The 26,804-nt window shown below is 41.6% G+C and overlaps 1 long non-coding RNA gene across 2 annotated transcripts in view; it reads left to right on the top strand.

Moving 5' to 3' along the window:
• The window catches only part of LOC307217292, a 117,558-nt gene that overhangs the window by 77,648 nt on the left and 13,106 nt on the right, over positions 1-26,804 (top strand). For both annotated transcript variants that reach the window (XR_013839535.1, XR_013839536.1), the window contains exon 2: positions 25,763-25,834. This is a non-coding gene — a long non-coding RNA (uncharacterized lncRNA). The remainder of the gene's footprint in view (positions 1-25,762; positions 25,835-26,804) is intronic.

Below are 26,804 nucleotides of genomic sequence, written 5' to 3'. Positions count from 1 at the left end.
GGTTTTTTGTGTTTGACATGACATGGTTCCATTGTCCTACAGGTCAATGCTTTTTGGACCTGCAATCTAATTTGCCAGATTCTGGTAAATGTGGTTTGTGGTTAATGGTTTTGTGGTGTGCGGTGCCTCAAATCAGTCAAATTCCCCTTTGAGCAGAATTAAGAACATAAGAAGATCCCTGCTGCTTTGGACCACAGATCCATCTAGTCCATTTTCTTTCTACAGTAGCCAAACAGAAGCCAATGAGGTGCCCACCTCATTGTTTCTCTAAAATTTTGATTTATCAGAATCTTCTACCCAAAATTTTGATTTATCAGGTCTTCTGAAAACCTGTTCAAATTACTGAGCCAAACAATGTTTTGGGAGGAGTTTCTGAAGACCCCACAGGCACACTAAAAAAGGTTATCTGATATCATTGTGACATCAGGTGACTGACAGACGGGTAGCTCTGCCCACCTATCAAGCCTTGACCACAAAAGGTAGGGAGATAACCATCTGGCCCCCAGGGTTGGAAACTTTCCCCAACACTACTCCAAATGAATCAGGATTCACTTGCAGAGATATATGAAGCTCTCTAATAACAGACACCCACCCAAGAAAAATGGGGGTGTGAAGTGCATAAGCATTACGCACAGGGACCAAGAAGGAATTTGTTATAATTTATTATTCCATGCACATAGTGGACTGAAAAACAGAGCAAAACTATATTTTGACCCTTGAGTTACAAAAGTGCTAACACACACATTGTTTTGGATAAATGAGCAGGTAACGTGCCCACTTTTTAAAATTAGTTTTGATCTTACATCCATCTAAATGTCACCAGGAGTTAAAAGAACAACAACAAGAAGCAAAAATGCCTTAAATTGAACAACAGGAAAGGACAACTATCTTTAAAGAAAGCCTTTTCATTTTAATTCTCTGGAATGAAGTTTTTTCCTTCTTTTTTCTGTTAGGCTTTTTGTGCCTACCCTAATCAATAGCTTATTATCTTTGGTCAAGATCAGTGTGCTCCTGCTGCTTGTACCACACACAAATAAATATAGCACCATGAACATAGTCATACTGACCTTCACAAAGCTTTGCCTGCTGTCCCATTAATTTAATGGATAGCCTGATGCACTTAGGAAAATGGTTGTGTGCTGGCCAGAGCTGTTGACAGCAGTGTCCACTGAGACATTTCTAGTCCTGCCCTGTCTCACCTCTTCCCTGCCTGGTTTTATCTCATGTAATGAATGGGATGCTGGGCACTGCAGCATAATTCAGCTGGCTGTTTCTAGCACCATAGCCTCTAAAATTGCTGTGGCACTTGCCCAGTGTGGCCCCCCATGATTCCACAAAGTGGGTGGTGGTGTTGTTGTTTCAGCATTGATGCAGTTATGGGTGACCCTAGGTCAAGACTGTGGAACCTATCATTGGCTCCACTTCCCATCAGCCCCAGCCAACATGGTCAATGGTCAGAGATGGTGGCCATCCAGTAATATCTAGAATATGCCTGCCCTACCTCCGACATTGGAAGAAGTATGCCTCTGAAAACCAGTAGCTGAGAATCTTGAGTAGTGTGCTGTTGTGCTCAGGTCCTGCTCATGGGCTTCACTGAAACATCTTGTTGGTCACTGTGAGAACATCATGCCAGATTAGATGGTCCATCGGTCTGGTTCATCAGGCCATTTGTATGTTCTAGATGTTTAGGGAGCCCTTGAAAAAAACTTCCCACAGCTCTTTAACATAACTTCATACAACAGACATTCCAAAAAATGTGATTTGTTTTCTTTTGCAAGTGTTGAAGCAATATTTTGCCTAAAGGTAATTTGAGGCAAGTCTTTCTGCTGAGGTAAAACTTCTGTAGGAATCTTTCAGGAAGTCAAAAAAATGTTCAGTGCCACAAAATGCAGCATATCTCAAGAGGCTTTGACAGATCTCTAGATTGTGTTCTCTTAAAAATATTGTACCCATAATTTCTCATGTGGAAAAAGCCATGTTCTCAGGAGGGGGGGTCTGAGTGTTCCTCTGTGATAAAACGTAAAACAGTTCTTTACACAAAGCAGAAAAATGATGATTCAAATGGTGCTCATTATGTAACCAGATTTCCAAAAATATTCAAAAGAAGAATTTTAAATGAAAATGGCTGCTTTGTACATAACATGTTGAACCCAGTTTATTAGTACTGTTATTGTTGTTGACATTCCGCCCTTCCTCCCAAAGAATATACATTCTTCCTCCCAAAGAATATACATTCTTTTAAAAAGATATTCTAAATACAGTTAAGAACTTCTAAAATATTGGGTGGTTTTACTTAGAGTGGAACTATTGAAATGAATGAACTTGATGATGTTAGGTCTATTAATTTCACTGAGTCTACTTAGTGTTTAACCTTAGGCCATGTGATTAAGGTATTCAATTGCAAATTTGCCATCATGAAGGAAGTTGCCTGTTAATCTTTCTTTGGACACCACAGAGACAACAAAGGATGTGATAAGGAAGCTCTTCCTGGAGCTGCATAGCCTTAGGCTGGATGCACACAAGAGATGGAAGGGACAGAAATTTGATTTTTACTCTGATCATAATTATGTGAAATATATTTAAGAAGAACCTATGCTTGGATAAGCATAAGCTTTATACAAATTTCTGGGAGTATCTTGATTGTTTTGTACCTGTATTTTTGAAGGAATTCTAGTTAGTAAAGCTTTGAATAATATTTATGGATCGGGACAATTTTTATTCTAAAAGGAGCCATTTTCAATGCATCAATTGCTTTAAGCTGCACAATATTAATAACTGCAACATGGAAGGACTCAATGGACTTCCTATAGGCAGTTTCCTATAATCTTTATATTGAAAAGAAAAACCACTCTCCCTGAAAATTGTAAAAAAATCTGTCTGCCCTGAAAGTCTCAGAATGTCCCCTAACCCCTGTTGCTCCTACAGAAAATAGTGGAGCATTTCAGCCCAGCTTGACTCTGATAGGGCTATCCTTTGCACTCTACTTGCTCCTGTGTTTAGGGCAAGGCTAGCCAACCTTGTGTCCTCCAGATATTGTTGTCCTACATCTCCCATCATTCTTGATCATTTGCCATGCTGGCTGGGGCTGATGGGAGCGCTACACCAGCTAGACCAGGCTTAGGGGCTACATTCATCACATTGTTAAAATTGCTAGAAGGACCAGGCACTTTTTGCATCATTTCTCAAGGCTGCTTCAATTTGCCCCCTTTGTGGATGAGCAAGCATGCCTCTGTTCCCCCTTCTCCTCCAAAGCATCTTGCCGCTTCACTTGGAGCATTTCTTAAAGACTTTAAGCAGATGCTGAGCCTCATTCTTTTGCTTCCCAGACACATGATTTCTCCAAGGCATACATTAAATACATTAGGTTTCTAGCCGCTGATCAATAAAGAGAGCAGCTGAAGAGCTTTCCCTCCTCCCTCCCTCTGCAAAGAGGCTCCTCCGTGTAAGGGAGTCATTACTTGAGCTCATTTGTCTCTTCCCACAGCAAAGAAATATATATGAAATAAATAAACAAATTAGAGCCCATGATGGATGTTGATAGGAAGGACTTGATTTAAAGGGCCTTCAGGAAGGAAATCCGGATTGTTAGGGTTTCTGCCTTGAACATAACTCTTTCCGTTGTGCTCAGTGGTTGCAGAACTGCGGGTAATCTTATATTTTGTATGTATTGTGAAATCCAATAAATTGGTGCAATGGTGTAATTGTAAGTGCAGCGGCATCTGTTACTGGATGCAAGCTGTGTACATTATACACCCCTGAATAGTTATAGGCTTCCCAATGTGGGATTCCTCTGTATTTGGATTACTTTTTCTTGTCTTCCTTCCTTCCTTTTTGGTTCTTTGCTCTTTCATAAATATAAATCACGGCTGCTATCCCTGGAGGTGCAGCTGATTCCTGCTTACTGTAGAGAGAGAATTCTCAAAGAAGAATTGGGACTGTTTGATTATCTTTGTGTCCAAGGGAAGTAGACAAGAAACCTTTGCTTTTTATCATGCACAAACAAGGTGAGGGGGGACATATTTCTACAGCTGCTTTCTGGTGGAAAGTTTGGTCTGCAAGCTATGATGTTGTTTTATTGTATATGTTATTTATTTATTGACAATATTGTGTGTCAATATTGCTTGCAAAACCAGTACAGAGATAAAGGTCTTCCAGACCCTTGTAGTTTGTGTGTGTGTGTGTGTGTGTGGAGAGAGAGAGAGAGAGAGAAATTTTATTTGGGTTGAATTTGATGAGATGATGAGATACTAAGCTCAGATACCCTGTACACCTGTGGGTGTTGTAATAGTCAGTGCATCTAGGGCAGGTATAGTTTAAGTATTTAAAAGCATTTATAAACCACTTAATATATATTTTTAAAAAATCTAAGTGGCATATAATCTAAAATAAACAAGCAATTCCTAAAACCAATTACACAGTAACAGAGAAAAACAGAGAAAAGTATATGTAAGTGGATAAAAATGGAAAACCAGAGGATTCAAACACGTAAAGTGTGGTCCAGTCTGATGACTGCTGCTTCACATAGGTTAGAGGGAAGGGAAGCCCAAGGTACAGGGGCAACAGCAGAAATTGCTGTGACACTAGGAATTTAACTTATGCTTCTCCATATTTGGGTCACCAAATGTTTTTGCTCAATAACCTCCATCACCTCCAGCCTGCATGGCTCAGCGATGGGAGTTGAATCCCAGTAATGTCTGGAGAGCCAAGGTTGAAGAAGGTTGAATAATTATGGTTTAATGATTTAAGTACATAAGAAGGTGGGCCTTCTAGATCAGGCCAATGGCCCATCTAGTCCAGCATCCTATTCTTACAAATGTCTGTCGGGTATTATTTATACCCTGCCCATCTGGCTGGGTTTTCCCAGCCACCGGATAGGCGTGCAACAGCAGTCTGCTCACCTGTGATTCCCAGTTACTCATAGACAGACAAGGCATGGCCAAACTCGGCTCTCCAGGTGTTTTGGGACTACAATTCCCATAATCCCTGACCACTGGTCCTGCTAGCTAGGGATGATGGGAGTTGTAGTCCCAAAACACCTGGAGGGCCAAGTTTGCCTATGCCTGTCATAGACAGTGAAGGTAGAACTCTCATGCATGGCCTTACCTTAGTATTACCCCTACCCTGGAGCTGTTCTTTGACCTGTGGAGCAAACCCTCCAGGTACCATACAGTTTTCTTTCATCTCACCTCAGTGCACCCTTTATTTGAGCTTGCCTATCAAAAAAACACTAGGGACGCAGGTGGCGCTGTGGGTTAAAGCCTCAGCACCTAGGACTTGCCGATCGAAAGGTCGGCGGTTCGAATCCCTGCGGCGGGGTGCGCTCCCGCTGCTCAGTCCCAGCGCCTGCCAACCTAGCAGTTCGAAAGCACCTCCGGGTGCAAGTAGATAAATAGGGACCGCTTACCAGCGGGAAGGTAAACGGCATTTCCGTGTGCGGCTCTGGCTCGCCAGAGCAGCGATGTCACGCTGGCCACGTGACCCGGAAGTGTCTCCGGACAGCGCTGGCCCCTGGCCTCTTAAGTGAGATGGGCGCACAACCCCAGAGTCTGTCAAGACTGGCCCGTACGGGCAGGGGTACCTTTACCTTTACCTTTTATCAAAAACACTTGGGCCGAAACTTCTAGTTAATAAAGCCAATAGGATGCTCGGTATAAAATTTACCTTCCCTGCAACAGTCATATTATCTTTAGTGACAATTCATAAAATTTTGAACATAATTCCCCTCATTTTCTTTCTTTCTTTCTCTCTTTCTTTCTTTCTTTCTTTCTTTCTTTCTTTCTTTCTTTCTTTCTTAGACTTATGAACCACCCTTCATCATAAGGTCTCAGGGTAGTTCACAGTTATAGCATATTACTTTCAAAATAACTTTTCCCTTGATAGTCTTGTCTTCTTGATTTTGCTCACTGCCTCAGTGGCATGGCCACTGTTCCAGTTTCTCTCTCTCTCCCTCCCTCTCCCTCTCCCCCTCCCTCTCTCTTCATGCTGCAAATGACAGGGTTAGACATGCCTCAACAGATCTCTCTGTCTTTGCTATATTTTTCAACTAAGAACATTTACTTGCATTTTTTTGTTGCTGTTAAGGGCAATGTAAGGAAAGTATATTTTAAATGTACTTCAGCGTGTAGCCTGTTTCTCTGCATCAGAGGAAAAGGGGGCCAGTTGCTTCAAGTAGCTGGAAAATGTTAAAAGAAGGTTTAAAGGCCTCTTCCTATGCTTCACTAAATCTGCCTAACAATGGGATTTAAACTCTGCTACTGGGGCTCTTTATGTGCAAGCCATGGTTTTCAAAAACAGGCACCAGTCATTTTTCTTTTGTTCACTAACCCACACGTGTGGGTCCATAGTGGACTAAATATACTTAATATATCCTCTTACCAATACCCGTAATCATCCATCCCTTTTTAGGAACAATATTGCATCACTTTTTGATATTTCAGATTAGGAGCTTGCTCCATATTTCAGCTGTTCTATTTTATTATCATGAGCAGTTATAAGTTAGAGGAAATTCTGAGCCTCCCAGAAGGACAAGGTAACCTTAAGGCATCTATTGAATTGCTTGAAAAGGCAAAGAAAATCATTAAATTTATGGATGACATATATAAATGAGTTTCACATTTCATTGTATATAAGCTTTTATGAGTAATAATGCCTCCCCCACCGAAGAAAATGCATATTTGCAAAATACTTGAAAACAGAAATTTAAACCAATTATTAATTCACAACTTTTGGCGAGACGCAGATAGAAATGTAGATAAAGTTGTGTCTTTGCACAATGCATTTAATGCTGAGGGTGGTGGCCTGTTGAGTCTAATCATTTAAGTCAATTAATCATATGAGATCTAGTTGATTGATGAACTGAACAGTATTAATTGAAACCAAAATTATAAGGACAGTTTTCTGAATAGAGTGATATAGAAAGTGGAATTCCCCAAGTACCTTATACCCACCAAGCAACAGAGATTTCTTACCTGTTCCCATCCAGCAAGGTGTAGGGATGAACCTTGAGGGTGATATGAAGGAAGATGGGGCACATGTGCCAATTTGCTTGGGCAAAATCTATAGTTTAAAGATATTTGGAGTTTCACTGACTCCTATGTGGAATGGGAGGGGTCTTGCTTACAACCCTTTGATAACGCTCCCACCCACCGCTAGTGTATCTTACAAAGATAAGGTTGAAGTGAAAGAGCAAGATTCTACTTTGGGAGGAAAACAAGTCTTATCGCTGTTGTCCCCAAATTTATCCAAAAAATAAGCATCATTGTTCTGTTTGGAGTCAAAGTTTCTCTTCAGGAAACTGATAGAGACCTTTCCTTTCAAGTCTGCAAAATTATTGCTGTGGCTCTCTCTACTTTTGTTGGAGACAGGATGTCAGCTATTCTCTCACGTTATGAGCAAGGTAGGACAGAAACATACAAATGTAATTCCACCCATCTCATTTGTTTTCGTGAGTCTCTAACAGCCACCAGAATCTGCCTCTCCCCCCACCTTACCCATCAGCTGGATTCCCTGGAAAACACATTTAAGGGACTGAATTATATTTTAGTGGTGCCACTAAGTTAGCAATCATGTGCACGGAAATCTGGTATAAAGGATGCTCTTGTATGTTAAGCCAGCGTACAGTTAAACCAGATTGAAAACCTGTTCAGTGGTGGAGCTAACTGCTGCTAGGCTGCGTAAACCTGGCAGAGAGAGAACAAGCCTTTAAAATAGGGTTCTATGTCAGATTGCAAGGTTGCATGACTGAGCTGAATGGGTTAAGGATTCAGCATAACCCCACACCCTCTTTTCCCACCTCTGCCACACCCCAGAACCCCCACCACCACCTTTTGGTACTAACACAGACCTCAATTTAGCCAGCTTCAGTTCATTAGGCTGAGCCCAAGCTGAGCCAGGATGAGCAAATTACATCAGCATATTTTTTGGGCTGAGCCAGCATTGGGGACTCAGTGCTGGCTGAGCCGGGAATCAGCTGTCTGAGCCAGAGCTCTGCTGCATCCTGAGCAGCTCATCCTGGTGGATCTTGCCATAGGATTGCTGCCTTTATTATACTATGTTAAAAATGACATTTGGATGAAGAAATTTGCACAGCCTGCCATTACGCTCCCCGAGCAATCATTTTATGTACTGTTCCCACACTTCCTTTTTGTCAGAAACTTTGATCATAGTTCTTAGCAATGCAATTTTGCCCACTAATCTCCCAGTCTCCTGTAATTTTCTTGATTTTACTCTCAGTCCCCTTGACCCTGTAAAATCTCATTTCACATGACCTGTGCTGTGAATACTTAGATAAAATAATGACCTAATCTAAACGGAATATGTATTTCTGTCACCATGTATTGTCATTCCATTGGCATTACAAGTCTACCAGTGGACACAAAATAGAACATATCTGATTATTTCCATCTTCAATTTAAATCTGAGATGAGTAACTTGATTTGTGCATATCAAGAGTAACATGACCTTCTTAGAGCAATGGACAAGCTTATTAGCATTATTTATCAGTGTGCTCCCCCCTCCCAAGCCTCTCTTCTGCTGCTCTCTAGCTAAACCGAGCCTCCAGATTATTAAATTAGCAGAAGAGAATGTTCCCTGATGTTTCCATTTTGAAATTGAGAAGGCATAAATTCAATGGTGTTCAGGACTCTGACAAGCTTTCTCTTCTAACTAGCATCTTCATACTATTCCAAATCTCTCGTGCTGAACCATCAGCAGTGTAATATGTTATCATTTTTGCACCCAATTGTTTGCATTCTTACACTGTTTTAATGAAGGTAGATCACTGCAGATGGTATAGCAGCCAAGAAATTAAAAGACGCCTGCTTCTTGGGAGAAAAGAAATGAGAAACCTAGACAGCATCTTAAAAAGTAGAGACATCATCTTGCCAACAAAGGTCCGTATAGTAAAAGCTATGGTTTTCCCAGTAGTGATGTATGGAAGTGAAAGCTGGACCATAAAGAAGGCTGATCGCCAAAGAATTGATGCTTTTGAATTATGGTGCTGGAGGAGACTCTTGAGAGTCCCATGGACTGCAAGAAGATCAAACCTATCCATTCTGAAGGAAATCAGCCCTGAGTGCTCACTGGAAGGACAGATCATGAAGCTGAGGCTCCAATACTTTGGCCACCTCATGAGAAGAGAAGACTCCCTGGAAAAGACCCTGATGTTGGGAAAGATGGAGGGCACAAGGAGAAGGGGATGACAGAGGACGAGATCGTTGGACAGTGTTCTCCAAACTACCAGCATGAGTTTGACCAAACTGCGGGAGGCAGTGGAAGACAGAAGTGCCTGGCGTGCTCTGGTCCATGGGGTCACGAAGAGTCGGACATGACTAAACGACTAAACAACAATAGATAAGGTTTGTCATTCTTCACATGGTGTCATTTAGGGTAAGCAAACCTATTTTCCTACCCCCCCCCACTTGGGACCAGAAAGGAGGAGCTGGGTGTCCGGAAGGGGTCCACTTTGGCCCAGGCCATTCTGGTGAGCCCCCACTCACAACCTGGGTATAATGCCACCAGCCTTAGTCCCTTGAGATGGAGCCAAGGCCTTGGGGCATCCTTGCCTCTGGCCTTTATGGATTCTGCCCAATTCCATTCCCTGCCAACTCCTGAAGCTGCGATAGAACTTGACATAGGAACAATTCCAGCAGAATTATGCATGCCGCTTTGAGAAAGGCAAAAACCTTACCACGTGTTTGACAGTTATCATGGTTTAAAAAAATTATCCATCCCTATGAACCAGAAGCTGTCCATTGCCCACTGCAAGGATGTTTTTAACAGAGGGAGGAGGAAACACTGAGGCTGCACTGTGGCTTCGCTTGAAATATATGTATGCCCATAGAACAGTCTAGAGGAGGAGAGTTCCAGACCTGGGCACCACCCTGTCACCTGTTGATGGTACAGCCAGTTCATGATGCAGCAACACTGAGCCTGCAGCTCTCATTGCCTTCCTCCTGTCTGCCACACTGGCAGCACAACGTAGCCCACCATGGAGGGTGGCGAACAGAGTTGTGTTTTATTCTGTAGCATCTCTGATGGTAATCCTTTCATATTAACCCATGTCAAATGCAGTAAGCAAAAACTGTACCCAGAAGAAAAATGTTTTGTTAACCTTACACCTATGCAACTCATGCAGTGCAGCAGAACCATTTGTGAAACAATCAGAGGTGAAAACATTTATTGGAAACTGGCTAAAATTGAAGTGGGCAGATTTATCATGGAAACCTGCTAATTAGGGTGGGGAAACTGGGATTTTGTCTCATATTCTCACAGATGCTTATACAGTGGTACCTTGGGTTACAAACACCTCGGGTTTCAAACACTTTGGGTTAGTAGTACCTTGGGTTAAGAACTTTACCTCAGGATGAGAACAGAAATCGTGTGGCGGCGGTGCGGCAGCAGCAGGAGGCCCCATTAGCTAAAGTGGTACCTCAGGTTAAGAACGGTTTCAGGTTAAGAACGGACCTCTGGAACGAATTAAGTTCGTAACCAGAGGTACCACTGTAGTATCATATCAAGTTAGAATAGCCTGAATTCAGATGAGGCATTCTTTAAATTTGGCAGCTATGATTCAACTGAATGTGAATGAAACATCCAGGATTTTGCGTTTGAAAAGTGCAAACCTGACCACACAAATCCCCAGTTTTGCTCCCACAAGATAGAGTGACAGCCACAAACTTGGATGACTTTAAAAGAGGAACATGGAAAATCATGGAGTATAGGCCTATCCATGGTTACTAGCCCTAGGGTTATACTCTGCTTCCACTGTTGTGGACAGTATGTACACCACATGACCATTTTCACAAGCAACTGTAAATTGCCCAATTTGCAGAAATATCATATCATCATATGATAAAAGAAGCCCTCTGGTGTGACTTAGTTGACCTCCCATGGCAGCTGTGGTTGAGAGCAATGAAGAAATAAGTGAGATGCATTTCTGAACTGACAAAAGCGATCCTGCCACTAAAAACACCCCCAGTGTGTTTTGTTCTCCTTCTTGGATCAGAAGAACTTAGAATGACCCTATTCTGGTCTTTCCTGCTGTACTGTACAGAAAATGATCAAAGTTCTGTGTACACTGAGCTAATTTGTCACAGTCTTGCAAACGTCCAACTTTGCAATGAACTAAGACAGCCATTACAAAGCAAAGCTCTGCCGAGATGTCAGACACCAAATCCCTCTGAAGACCATTAAAAACAAGAACCTCTTTTCTCCTGATAGGATTAACTGTCTGTTTTGCTCACAATGGGAAGGATGAACTCTAGCCATCCATTTTGAATTCCATGTTGAATCCTTGTGGAAAGGTAAAAGCTCAGATGGCACCCAAGAAAAAACCCTTGTCAGCTACCATTTGTATAATTTCTCTGCTAAGAGACAGCTGTTGTATCTTCTTAAGGACTGGGGAAGGAGCATCTCCACACACACAGCCCGCAGGAGATTTGAAACTTTAATTGAGGACTCATTGTGACAGCAGATGGTGCTATAGAGCTGAAATGGGAACTCTATGAAATTTTCCATTGTGAGCTTTACAACGGTTGTTTTCAGAGCATTTTCAGAGAGTTTTCTTCTAGCTGTGTAGATGCAGCCAGAGCATGTAACCATGCAGAGGAGGGGGAGAACTTTGGGAAATTTGCCACCACCCCCCCTCCCACCTCACAGCCCCAAATCACCCTGGCCAGTCAAACACGACCAGGGAAAACCAAGAGATGCCACAATGCAACTCAAAGCTCAGGCCCCAATTTAGCTTGCCATTTTTTGACTCATTAACCATGCTGATTAACCATGCTGGCATCCTATTGACCGTTGTGGTATTTTTTTTTTTCTGATCTGTGGTACACACAGCTGTTGAGCTTCCAATATTTTTTATTCCACCAACTTACAAGCCTTTTGGAATGAGTTGACTCTCTTGACATTGCCTTTTAACTTCCTTTTAATCAATCCCCTTATTTGGAGGACGTTTCCAATGATAATTATTATTGGAAACTTCCTACAAATAATGATGATGATTTTGAAACAGCCTCGCCACTTTGCCTGTTGGTAGGTCCAGCTCCACTTCTCACTGTCAGAATTTCCAAAATTAATTTTGAGCTCCCTGCTTGCGAGAATGACTAAGAAGAAGAAGAGTTTGAATTTGACATCCCGTTTTATCACTACCCTAAGGAGTCTCAAAGCGGCTAACAATCTCCTTTCCTTTCCTTCCCCACAACAAACACTCTGTGAGGAGAGTGGGGCTGAGAGACTTCAAAGAAGTGTGACTGGCCCAAGGTCACCCAGCAGCTGCATGTGGAGGAGCGGAGACGCAAACCCGGTTCACCAGATTACAAGTCTACCGCTCTTAACCACTACACCACACTGGCCGGGGGGGCGGGACCTTCACCAAGGCTAACAGAATGTCTCCAGTAGAAGGCAGCTCTACACATCCATCCAACCATCCTTACAGGCAAGCCTGACATACAACCATCTTCTCATGCTATTTTCTTTATACCATGAGTTTTGCTTACATGGTCAGATGTCCAAATACCTGCCATCAGTCTTGGGATTAGTATCAGTCTATGCATTTTTATTCTTTATGAAATTAGACACTAGTCCAAAATGATACATCATCTTGCCACAGGCATAATAAATACTTATCTCTGTATAAGCTTTGCAAGGCACTGTTGTTCTCCTGCTAAGCATTTCTCCTTCTTTTAGAAATTGCTTCCCTTAGCAAAAAGAAAAAGAGGCAAATGTAAAGCTGCAGAAAATATATTTCTTGAGGGTATTTTAAAATGAATGGATTAGCTTCTGGTCATTGTTCCTTTTGTGTGCTATTTTTAAAGGAAAAATAAGCAATGTTAAGTGTGCTGTAAAAGGGATGAAAATAAACTCCGAAATTCCGAAATCGAGTTTCTCTTATTTCAGAGGGTATCTCTGTTTTAGTGTTTCTACCCATTGCCTTACTCTCTTCTTTTCTTCCTCCTTTTTCCCATCCCATCTCTCATTCTTGTACATCTCAAATAAGGGTGGAAGGATCTATCAATTTTAATTATATTAGTTTCTCATTTTTCCAATCCTATATCCAGTTCTTCACATTTTGCAACCATCTGCAAAATGCAATCTTCACCTTGTTACATTAGCATACCTTCCAACATGCTGAGTCCCAAAACTGGGATGCACATGGGTCATATGACCCATGCATGATTAGACAACAGTCCACCCACCCAAATGTCAAGGCTTTCTGTACACCCCCTTCACACCTTTCTGTCCATCTAGGAATCAAAGATGCATTACCACACCACAAGGACACATTCTAGCCAGATAACATCACTCAAAAAGATCCCACAGCTGTTCACTGAGAGTCATGGCCTGGGGAGAGTCCTAAGAACCAGACAGAAATGGTTTGAGGGCCTCATTCTGCTCACAGGTTGGAGGTTGCACACTCCTTCATTAGCATGTATTAATGTGTTATACTTGTGGGAAGCAGATGACTTGGGCTGCGATGTTATGTACACTTTTCTTGAAGGAAGCCTCACTGAACTCTGTGGATATTACTTCTGAGTCAACATGTGTAAGATAGCACTTTTAGTTTTTCCTTTAGAAGTTTTCTGACAGAAATAATTTGTTAATCTTCACTATAGCACAGTGAAGCATTGTGTATAGCACTATACACAATGAAGGCATCTAGGAAACCTGGTAGGCAAAGTGCTTATTTGTCATGTGCTGAATTGGATTCCAAGCCCTTCCTCGGTCATCACTGGTTGGTCATGCATTAATGATAACCCCAAACCACAAAGAATTCAGGACACAAATTGGTATCATCAGCAAAACAGTTCACAAAGATTCTAAGACAAGTGGTGTCTGAAGCAATGCAATGCATCATTCAGAAAAGACAGAGACGTTTTAATGGAAGAGCCATTATACAATGGTGCGTGGAGTTTTGCTGTAATTGCATATTATGGCAGGTCAATTATTCATTAACATATATTGGCCTAAAGCATATACCGGTACATTGCCATCACTATCATGCTGTCCCTCTTTTTCATATGGTGTTCAGAAACCTAGAATGCAACACAAGGAGGATTTAAACAGTTCAGTTTAAAGTGTTGATCTTATCCTGACAACTGTGCTGTGCTTCAAACAGGGCCACAAAATGCAGGGCTACTTAACTTCAGGACTAGCAAATTCCTCTACTTTATCTAATTGCCCTCCTGGTATATATGGAGTTCAATATTTGTATGGGACCATTTGGGGCTGCAACAAAATGTTGCAGCACAGAATGCTTCTGTTCAGGATTTGAGCCATTTTAGTCCCCTGCTGATTTCTGATTCTGCCCACCAACAGATGATCAGCATTCCATGGCTAGATAGGTTGCTGAAATCAAACTGGACTGTTGTTTTTTGGCTCTTCCCTTCTTATGCCCCGCCCCAATATTTTATTTTATTTATTTATTTAGCATATTCTGTACCATCTTTAAAGGTAAAATGCTTCTCATTTTGTACTGTGCAAATGAAAGTGAATTATTTTCCAAGTGGCCTCTCCAGTCACAGTGATTTGGGGAAAGGTTTAAAATTTGAGTTTGTTTTTCATGGTGTTCTATGCTGTTTTTCTCCCACTACTGCTCTTTCTCCTGTGCAAGTCAATTGAGGAGGAGGAAAAATACCTCCAAAATATCTGTAGTGGGGAGAAGAAGCCCCACCCCACGACTCTTGAGGTATTAGGTCCTTGCTAGCTAGCAGAATGGCATGTTCCACATTCCCAGTCTTTCCCAGATATCTATAGCTTAAATGCTCCCTATGAATCCTATTATATCTACCCTGCCTCAGAATGGTAAAGTCTGTTGTTGCCAAAGAACTACTACTATCATCCTGAAATTTAGCAGTTTTCATGCCCTCACATGGAGACAACTACAAATACACATTGTAAACTGTCTGGCAGAAAATAAATCAGAAAAAGAATGTGTGGAAGCATTGGCCTATAGTTTGGAGAGCTTATTCAACTCTGGAGATACTCAAATGCCTTCAAATTTCATTCACTTCTGTGAAAAGGAGAAAAATGTCACCATTTTTAGATTTACAGTGAAGGGTTTGCATGTGAAGGAGGGAGATTTACATTAAACCTACTTAATTTGGTCCCGAATAATGAGACAAACTGGAAAGAAACAAAGCAGCTCCAAAACACAACGAGCTCCCTCTCAAAGCCCACAGACACAAGTCAAATCTTGTGACTGGTACACAGACAAAGGGAAATACCTTTGCTGATTCGTACAGGTTTTATCTAGTACCGAATCCTCACTGCAAACTGCTAAGACAGCAGTCCTTGTGAATCAAAGCTCACATAGAAGGATGAACATTTACATAAAACTTGGAGACTGAAAGACCCTCAGACTATCTGAGGCTTCTTTCGGACACTGGATATTTTTGGCATCAGTACTATTGTTTTGAATATATATATAAAGCACTGACCTAGATCTTTTGGCATAATTTTTCAGCTTCTAATACTGATAATATTGCTTTTAGACAGTGTTTCAGGGTTCCTTTTGAGATGAGTTCTTCAAAGCTGTAGCTTAATCCAGCCTTTATTAGCTTTTGTAAAGTGATTGGGGGGGGGAGAGTTGGATGTGAGTTCTTAAAAGAAATAAGCATTCTGTTAGCAATAACTACACTGTTCCACTTCCAAAGTATTTGCAGGAATTCTCCTTCCTGGGTCTGGGCATTCAGTTATGTGGGTGGTAGTCAGCAGTGTTTTACTCAGCATAGACCTATTGAAATTGTTGATTTTCACCTTTGCTATCTTGAAAAAAACATTGTTGTTTTTTAAATATATATAGGAAAGAAATCACAAATAATTTTAAGGGGTAATACAATGTCTTGAGGTGATGGGAAATGGTCCTCGACATATCTCTAGATTATCTGATTTGGGCAGTGGCGTAGCGTGGGGGGTGCAGGGGGGCCGGCCGCACCGGGCGCAACATCTGGGGGTCAGGGAAATCCACGGATTAGGGGGCGCAAATCCATGGGTTAGGGGGCGCAAATTACTTGCCTTGCCCCAGGTGCTGATAACCCACGCTACGCCACTGGATTTGGGAAATATGAAGTAATTAGGAGAGAAGCCAAGTTTCAATAAGTTTAAAGGTATTTCTTGTGTGTGTGGAACAGAAATTAATTTGAGGAGGAATCAAATTTGCCTGCAGAAAAAAATCAAATCTATGCCATTTTGCACACATGACAGTTGCACATCTAAAAAGTAGTGACTAAGTGGATGTAGTGACATAGAATCTCTGTGCACATTCAAACTGCTCTGGGATCAAAGCTAGAGAAATATTCACAGTACAGATTCTGCAGGGTTTAAATATGCTAATATTTGCTAAGATCTAAGGAGAAACAGCCATCCAACTGTGTCAGACATGAGGCCAAGAATCCTTTTTTGGTCTCATCCATCAAAAAATGGCTGCACATGTGAGGGGAGCAATTCAGACTCCACACAAAATATGTTCTAAAAACTTCTACATGAGTTTGTGGTCAGGGCATCCAAACCTTTCTTTAAATTGCCTTGCATGCTCCTAAATGCAGTGTTTTGCTTTGATTCAACACCACTTATGCTGGATTGAGAAAGGAAGTATGCCTGGTTGCTGATAGCATTCACATTTGATTGCTCAACCACAATCTAAAGAGAAAAGTCTATAGGCTTTGCAGATACTCAACTATACTGAGCATGGAGCAATTGTTTGTGCAATTTTTCTGAACTGCTTCCAAATGTAAATCCTTTCAGTTTGCAGATGGAATTCTATTTACATCCTATTCAACAACTCTTATCTGTTCAGTGTAAACAACATGAAATGAGTTCTGTTCTGAACTTGAAATACCTATATCTAGAAGAATATAGGTGAGTTAAATCTGTTGCAGAAATAGACTTGCGGCACCTTAAAAACACATTCATTGTGGCATTGCGAGCTTTTGTGCACATCAAAAGAAAGAGACCCTATGCGTTTTCAATATGGATAGGGACAACTATACTGAATCAGACCCGTGTAGTCTGGCAACACACTTCTCAAGTGGCTAGTCACATGACTCTAGGAAGGTCACATGCAGGTATTAAAGACAGAATACTGTCCCTGAAGATGGAGGTTTCATAGAGCCAGTGCTTGTTGGTAAAAACTGACATGTCACTGATCAACTTGATAAAACTGCAATGGATGCCAGCACAAAATGGCTACCATAGGCAAAAAACTAGTGACAGCACATTGTACATTACAACAAAGCAATGGCCATAGTTATCGATAAACTTATCAACCATGAATTTTGTCCAATCTTTTTAAGCTGTCTCAGATACTGCACATCACTACATCTTGCGATAGCAAATTTGATTTATCTTTCTGCATAAACAGGAGCCATTTTTGTTGTTATAGAAAGAGGCTTTAAAGAAACTATTGTTAGCATTACTATTACTAAATGCACATGCAGCTTAATGCCTGAAGTGGCTTCTAAGTGGTTTACAAGTAAAGGAAAGAAACTTATGGGGTTTTCAAAAAGTGGATTTACAAAGGAACTGGCAGTCTCAACCTGCCTAGTCTTAATGATATAACTTAAAACAATACCTGGACTAGCCAGTTCTGGTCTTATGACATGTAAAATAATGGAGCCCACAGTGAAGGGCGATATGGGATAGAGTGGTGATAATGTAATTTGAAACCATTTAAATTGGAGGAAGAGCATACCTGGCTAACCTCCTTGACATTTTGAGGAGGTTATGGATAAGTGTGATAATGACAGTTCACATGATGTAATTTATCTGAATTGTCAGAAAGCTATTAATAAAGTTCTACACGAAGGGAGCCTGCATAATTCACTGGATAAACCTCAGGGACTGAGAACAATTCACAGAGATGGATAGCGTGCTTTGGCTTGGAAGTATTCGGATGGGCAGGTTTTGCAGCGAGATGTTTGGTGGGGGCCGGGATTATGCTGTTGGTTCCTTTCTTCCTCTAATAGCAAAGGTCTGTGCTTAGGAAACACATGCTGGAGGCAGGAGGCAGTGTTGTTATAAATAGCCCTGCCACAGGCAAGATTCCCTCGTAGTCCCGAGGAGCAAGTGCATCTAATTGTTGGCAAACGTCTATCCTACCATTCCTCCAATGAGCTCAAGTTGGTGCACAGCCCCCCCCCCCGCCCATTTTTTATCCTCACTTTGAGGCACATTAAGCTAAGAGATAGTGACAGGCCCAAGGTCACCCAGTCAGGTTCATGCCTGGGTGGGTGTTTGTAGCCTGTTTTCCCAGGGCCTAGCATGACACTCTAAGCGCTGCACCACACTGCCTTTTATGAAAGACAATGGGGAACTGCAACAAAATGGTGCAGTGCAGAGTTCTGCAGTTCCGGATTTCAGCTACACTATTCCACTCTCCCCTATCCAGTTTTCCATGCTAATACCTCCCTTATGTGTGTTCCTGGCACTGTTTGGCTACATAAGCAAAGGCCCTCCTAGCCTGCACATCAGAAACAGAAATAAAGATTGTTTCACACTTGTTGTGTATTGAGTCAAAGGATTTTATATCTGTATTATTATTGTCTGTATTTGCATTAGGGTAAAGTAACTGCTTTTTGGTTCCAGAGGGTACAGCTACTATTGGTTCATTTAAGCTGCTGTATTTGGATCCTCTGACTTATTGGTTTCCTCCAAAAGGCAGGACTGTGATTGCCTGATATTGTTCCCTCCAAAATGTATCCTTTCTAGCTAGTTCCCTGTCCCTATAAATGTAGCTCTCCCCTCCTCAGGTCTAGTCTTGTTGCTTTAATAAAGAAGTGTTACTAGAGAACTGTCTCCAGCATATTATGTCAAGAGAGCTGAAATCACAAACTCCACGTCACAACAACACTCGGGGGGTGGGGGTGGGATTTAGGGTTTCTGTCCCAGTCACCAAAATGTCTCGGGCCCTTTCCATAAAAGTTAGAAAAGTGTGTTTGTGAACACATGGAAATCTTCTGCATGAGAAATATTCTGCTTGACTGTGGTTCCTACACATAAGATTATTACATGCTTATCAACACACTTTGAGAGCCAGTGTGGTGTAGTGGTTAAGAGCGGTAGTCTCGTAATCTGGGGAACCGGGTTCACGTCTCCGCTCCTCCACATGCAGCTGCTGGGTGACCTTGGGCTAGTCACACTTCTCTGAAGTCTCTCAGCCTCACTCACCTCACAGAGTGTTTGTTGTGGGGGAGGAAGGGAAAGGAGAATGTTAGCCGCTTTGATACTCCTTAAAGGGAGTGAAAAGCGGGATATCAAATCCAAAGTCGTCGTCTTCTTCTTCTTCTTCTTCTTCTTCTTCTTCTTCTTCTTCTTCTTCTTCTTCTTTTCTACTTCACCCTTTGTGTTGTTTGCAGCTTCTAACATTTGTGCATACGCAACAAACACCTTTCTACAGTGTGAACTGATTTTTACTTTGGTTGCAGATAAATGTTACAGTAGGCAAAAGCAAAAAAGAAACCTTGAGCTTTTATAGATGTGAGAGATTTCGTGTACTGACAAATGAAACAAGGGAACTTCGGAACAGGCGTTTGATTCATACTTATTTTATCCAAACAGAACGCTGTTCATTCCTAATTTGCTTTTTATTACATATAACATATGCATTTGGGGTTACATAATATTCAATTTTATTATTAGTTACACCCTGGAAATTCCTATGTGCCCCAGATGAATTCAGGGTGTTTGGTCGTTTGTGTCAGAAACACAACATTTGCATTAGAAAGCTATTAGAAACTTTTATACCAGAAGCTGTGATGAATTTCCCTCACAGTATATGATATTTCACACACTTTGGGGCATAAACAATACACAAGAGATTTCTTTAGATACATAGTCAACAAGGGACCTGTGGGTTTACTAGTAAGTTACAGCCAACCAAGAAATCTGAATGTATAATCTAGTTCTTCCATCACTAGATGGATTTGCAGAGCAGTTTAGGGGACAAAGAATAGATTAATAACACAAAGGTTATTAATGAAACAGGGATGCTGTGAACTGGATGGGAAAGTGATTGTGCAGCTGCTGCTATTGCAATAGTTGCTTAACTGACAAGCCTCATTCTGGGCCAAATTAAGCCCTTTGACGCATTTGCCTGGTGGTGCATGGGCCAATGAGAAGCAAACGGCTACAGAGTTCTGCACACCTCATGATCCCTGCATAGGCGCATGGGAGAAAACTTTCCCATGGGTCACCACAGGAGGAGGAAGGTGTAGAAACCTTTATAAGGCATCCCCCTTTGGGGAAGGCAAAGCTGGCTGAGGGGAGATGGGGGCATGGTTGGGGCAAGACAAGGCTATGTTTCCGAGCACAATTCAAAGTGTTGGTGCTGACCTTTAAAGCCCTAAACGGCCTCAGTCCAGTATATCTGAAGGAGCGTCTCCACACTCATCGTTCTACCCAGACACTGAGGTCCAGCACCGAGGGCCTTCTGGTGGTTCCCTCACTGCGAGAAGCCAAGTTACAGGGAACCAGGCAGAGGGCCTTCTCGGTAGTGGCGCCCTCCCAGTGGAATGCCCTCCCACCAGATGTCAAAGAAAACAACAACTACCGGACTTTTAGAAGACATCTGAAGGCAGCCCTGTTTAGGGAGGCTTTTAATGTTTGATGTAGTACAGTATTTTAATATTGTTTTTGGAAGCCGCCCAGAGTGTCTGGGGAAGCCCAGCCAGATGGGCGGGGTGTAAATAAATAAATAAATTATTATTATTATTATTATTATTATTATTATTATTCAGTTTGGTCACCCGACCTGGCAATCCGGCATAGAACATAGAATCGTAGAAACATAGAATTGTAGAATTGGAAGGGATCCCAAGTCCAACCCCCTGCTATGCAGAAATTTCAGCTAAAGCATCCATGAGAGATGACCATCCAACCTCTGTTTAAAAGCCTCCAAGGCTTATGTTTCCTCTGCTAGGCTTGGACAGAGCAGCAACAGCCTTACTGCTGAATGGGGATTGAATCTGCTGTAACTTCGCACCGGCTTAACTTACATCAAGTTGCTTTACACCAGCTTCTTGTGCCTAAGATTGCAAACATTTTGGGACACTTTTGTTGGGGAGCATTTTTTAGAAAAGCCCCAAAGTTGCTGAGTTTTTTTAAACACCCAAAGAGCGCGATTTTTCAGTTGACTTGCCTGAGATCCAGGACAAAGCACCACATTTCAGAAATTCCCTCCAGATGTCAATTTCGCCTTTGAAATCCTGGTAACATCTGGGAAAATCTGGACATATGGCAGCGCTAGTCAATGGGTACCTTTGAAAGTTAGGGGCATCCATTGGATACTGAAGGAGGCCCATAAGATGGTCCTTTGCCAGAGGCCTCCTGAAACCTGGAGGAGATCCAGCTGGCATCCATTCTCTTCTGATAACATTTGAACAAAGAGAACGTGGAAGGGGGTTATGGCATACAGAAGCAGCAGCTGTGTAGAACCAGTCCTATATGCATTTGAATGTTGGCTTGTGCTCAAATCATAACATGTGGGCATGCTTCTTTCCAGGCCCTCCAATCATTAAGATTATAGTGGACATGGCAAAAGTATAATAAATTTAAAGCTGGCATGCCTCCAACTGTTTCAGCACTGCAATAGCAGAATGCATTATAATTTAGATCATATCGATCCAAAACTTACAGCTAAGTAAGTACTGCTTCTGCCCTTTGATAGGCACCTTCGGTGTCCTTGCAGATGACAAGAACTTGGAAAAGAAACAAAAATGCGTGCTACAAAATACTGAAATGAGCCCACTTTATTTAAAATAAAAAAATCAACAAACTCTATAGAACTTAGTAAAAGAACATCAGTGTTTGGTCTCTTCTCCCTGTGCTTTCAATTATTACACTGATTGAAAACTGTGCCAGTAAAACAGCAGTGGTTCAGTGATGTAAGAAATCTACTAAAGATTTCTACTGAGCATTTGGTTTGGTTAAGGCCAGCCCCAAAGGTAGCAAGGAGACCTTTGGATGCAGTCCATCTTGTACGTGTTTATAAAAAACCCTTGAGCTGGCCTTGGGCGAAAATGTAACAAGACTGGTGTCAAGAAAATAAGGGTGGTGTTTTTTTTCAAATCAGTGACAGGATGCATATCAGATGCAAGAAGTGGAAACTGGAAACAGATGGCTCTTTTGAGGAGAGTGGTCTACCTTGGCGCTGAAATGAAATTGCATTACCAGTTGCTTTTACAGTCAGCAACTGAAAAATGAAAAAGCATATTCTATGTAGATCCCAAAGAGAAGATTCTTGATGGGTCAGTGGCAGAGCAATATAAAGTCTAGAGCAAATGTCTAACATTCAAATGCAGTCAAAGACAGACATGCAGAAGGTAGTTACCCATAGTTCTAACCATAAGCCAGTGGCAATCTCATTTTCTCCCCACTCTTCTTAACAAAAACAGGAATCGGATGTAAATGTCAAGAAATAGTCCTCATTAGCTAAGCTCCTTGTATACATTGTTCCAATGAGCCAATGCTCCATATTCTCGATTACCATGATATATTTCTGTTTTTCCATTGCTGGCTGATCTCCATCCTCACTGCTGCTGGGAGGCATCACACTAAATTAATAGACCTTTCTTGTCCATGTTCTGGAGGGATTGCAACATGAGGGGCATATTGCTGCTTGTGGGATGGGACTGTGAGCATCCAGACTTTGGGGGCCAGAGTCCTTGCACAATTTACCCACATATTAATCCAAGCAATTCTTTTTGTCCCAGTGTTGTTGCCATTCCTTGATATTGCAAGAAATTGCATCAGACTATAATCAATAATTGCATCCACAACTGTGCTGATAGACAACAAAAACTTGCCAGATTATATCTACTTACGCCTTTCACCCATTGGGTACTGCAGGACTGCAGCATTCATTATGTATCATATGGCCCACAGGCAGACATGGAGCTTCTTGGGTTGGGTCACCAAAGGAAGACACAGCCTCCTCAGCCCTAGATCAGGCCCTCCATTGTCTCTATGACCAGGTAAAGACTATAAGGACTGCACAGAATGTTCTAGGTGCTGCAAGAGGTTGATGGTCTTATCATCCTGTATCAGCTCTTACTGGTTTTTTTCTTTTAGTGTTTGGGCTTCTGATTGGTTAGCAGTTTCAAGATTCTCCCCTCCCATCCTGTCAATTTCCCTTCTTTTAAACTGAGCCCCTGTCATAGTCTGAGAACTGATTCATGGATCACTTGATGTTTTGATGATTGATGACTTTCAACCATTGTAAAGAGTTTTATCTGAATTGAGCTTGAGTGACCTACACGTTCCATGTTGGTTGACCATGCAGATGATCACTTGATGCCACATATACAGGAGCATGAATGTGTGCCCTAAGTCATACTCTTAGGTTTTACCTCTTTCACTTGTGCCAAGAAGCCTAACATGTCCCAGTCCTGGTGACATTCTGTACTCCATTGTCAGCCTTGGAGAATCCAGTAAAATCAGTTCTCTATTAGGGCAGCCTCCTCGTGTCTTGCTCCACTTCATTTCTGGAACAATGTTCAGATCAGTAATAGGGCTAACTATTACATTCTGTTGCTTGACTTATGGGAAAAGAATCTACCCTCCCTCTGAAAAGGTATATATAAGAAGTCACCGAACCCTTATATATAGTGGGAGGGTAGAGTGGGGTTTTTCTCAGGAGGGTAGTAGGAGATGGGTGATTGACTCAATGGGTATGGTAAACCTGTTGATGACTGTTAATGACTGCAATTAGTCCTACAGAAAAAAGCAAGGGATGATTAGCATATGTAATGAGACAGGAATCCAATATCTCTATTAAGACCAGGTCTCTCCATAGTTTTCAATTTAGTGATAAGTTGTAATTCAGCAACTTCTCTTTCAAGTCTGTTTCTGAAATTCTTTTGTAATAAGACAGCTGCTTTGAGAGCTGTGTTGAAGGCCCTGGGAGACTGAAGCGTTCTCCTACTGGCTTCTCTGTCTTGTGATTCCTGGTGTCAGATTTATGTCCATTTATCCTTTGGTGTAGAGTTTGGCCTGTTTGTCCAATATAGAGAGCTGAAGGGCACTGCTGGCATTTGATAATACATTATGAAGTGGCAGTTGCTAAACCATAAGCATGTATTTGACATACAGCCCTGATAAAGTTATTCTTTTCTGAAAGAGAAAATTGTACACACACACACACACACACACACACACACACACACACACACAATATCTTAGAGGACAAAGGGAGAAAAAAAAAATCATCTTAATAAAATACTTGTTTCAATCATTCTTAATTTTCCATGCTCCAGGGATATCATCCTTTACTTTCCTCTTCAGATGTTCAAATGATCAAAGCTCACAGAGTAGCATCTCCTGAGAAAGACTTAGGGATTGCTGAAATCACCACTCTTTTGGTGGTGGTGGAGAGTGCACTGCATGTATTAATGACAGCTTACCATCTGTGAAGGCTGCCTTTCAACTTTTTTTGAACAAATTCAAGGTGACAAAGTTTCCTCTTTCTGATCCACTTTTCTCTATTTTAATGAGAAACATGGATGACTTTTCTTCTTTCCCCACTTCCTTAGATTAGATGTTTTGGATTATGCAATTATTTATAGTCATCTAAACCAACTTGGGGTCGCCTTCATTTGCCATATACCCATAAAGGTTTGCATAAAAAAGAATCATTCGACATGCTAAAGGACCATTCTGCTCATGAATGGGGTGCTGAATGTTGCATGAATGAATATATATATACAACTTAGGTCCAAGTTATATGAAAGACTATTCCTCATACAAGTCTGCCCAGATTCTGAGATCTTTGGCCCTTCTCTTGGTCTTGTCACCCTCACAGGCATGCTTGGTAGGGACATGAAGGAGGGCCTTTCCAGTGGCTGCTCCAAGATCTTGGAACCACCTCCCTGGGGAAGTTCTTTTTTCTATGCTAGGGGAAGAGGGAAACTTTAGAAGGAACTCAGAAGGGCATGTTTTAAAGGTCTAACAGTCTACATTTGTATATTATGTTTTGCTGCATATTTTGTGATTTTAAATCTCAGCTAGGGGTCTCTCACCAAATTTTTGCACCCAGGAATTATTTTTTATACTTATTTTTTTTCCCTTGCCACCAATACCATTGCTTGTTTGTAGAGTCCATGCTTTGTAAGCAAAATTTCCAGGTTCAATGTCTGGTTTAGTGATTTTTTCTTCTCTCACTTTCTCATCTTTCCTGTCTGAAGTCCATGAGTAATAGCCATTGATAGACTTAACTTTCAATTCTCTGCTGAGAGTAATTCTCCCAGTTATCTAAATTTAGTCTATTTTGCCCATTCAAAACAATTGGACTTGAAACTAATATTAAGTCCTATAGTTTTTAATGGGGCCTAGTCACAGATAATGTTTAATTGACTGGAACCATGAATTGCAAGTGTAACCTGCTCTGTCATGGAGGAGAGGACTGGACAAAGTTGCCACTCTTGCCCTTGATGCTAGTGCACAAAACTGGTATTTTTTCATAGATAAAAGTAATAATGGGACAACATTGCAGAATGATAACTATCTACTTTGCTGGATGGGAGATCTCTAGAGGCTATGATTTACTCACTCCTGAATACAAAAGACAACATGCTGTCATTAGCATGTAAATGGATCTCATCTCACCTACAAGACTTTGACAATAATGTCCTTAAATCAATATAATATTTTACACAACTGTGTTCTTTTCTGGAGCATAATCTATACTACTGACAGCCTCAATCTTTTACTTCATCTGTTCCTGACCTTCCAGATAATGCTGGTTGTTATCTACCTGCATTTGTTCCAGGATGATGATAGAAACAGTGCCCTGAAGAACTGCTTCGACACTCTTGATGGGGTGAACATTGAATACCAGCTGGTGAGGCATTCTTTTGCTTGAAAATCACTGGGCTCTGTAATTTTGTCCCTGTTTTGTTCTGAAATACAAGTTCTGCAAAATTAATTAAAATGTGAATGCAATAGAAAATAAGGTATTACTTCAGATATTCAAATATGGTCACCAAGTACATTTTTTCTGCTGTGTGCATCTGACTCTCTACACACAAAGTGACCAAGAAAGAGCACTGAATATTCCAACCCAGCAAAGGGTTTAGGATTTCTCTGTAATAGCTAATACCAATTGACGTGATCTATAGCTCCTAGACTGATGTGAAGATCAGAACATCATTACCCACTGGCTTTCACACTTCCTAAATGTTCTGCTTTAGTTCTTGGATTACATAAACATGTTTTAAAATGCTGGTGTAGAGCTCCCTCTTCCACACACTGAAGGTTAAAGCAGGGGTCAGCAAACTTTTTCAGCAGGGGGCTGGTCCACTGTCCCTCAGACTTTGTAGGGGGCTGGACTATTTTTTTTTTGGGGGGGATGCATGAATTCCTGTGCCCCACAAATAACCCAGAGATGCATTTTAAATAAAAGGACACATTCCTGAGAGCCAGTGTGTGTGTCATATGACCTGTACAGGATGTACATGGGTGGAGTTTGGAGTTTCTCTCTGTTTGTTGAACAGAGCAGACATGTTTTCTCTATATGACTGCTGAAGACAGGAATAAAACATGTAGATACATTTCTGTCTGTGTCTGATTCCCCTCCCTGGGGATATGCTGGAGAGCAGGGAGGAGGAGAAGCAGTTTGGTGTGTTTTTCTCACAGCCTGAGAAAAAATCGCCGGAACGGACCTCGTGTGTTTTCCTACCGGGAGTCGCCGGAGGGAGGTCGAAAGAATTCATCCGGTGCCTGGAGAGATAGGCACATACCTCTGACCGGCCCTGAATTCTGACATTGGTAGCAGTTGACGGTTGCTACGATCCATGGGAGTCTGTATTCAT

The sequence above is a fragment of the Podarcis cretensis genome, assembly GCF_951804945.1.
Source record: "Podarcis cretensis genome assembly, chromosome: 5".
Classification (NCBI taxonomy): domain Eukaryota; kingdom Metazoa; phylum Chordata; class Lepidosauria; order Squamata; family Lacertidae; genus Podarcis; species Podarcis cretensis.
Note: the sequence above shows the minus strand (reverse complement) of the source record. Positions and strands in the feature narration are given on the sequence as shown.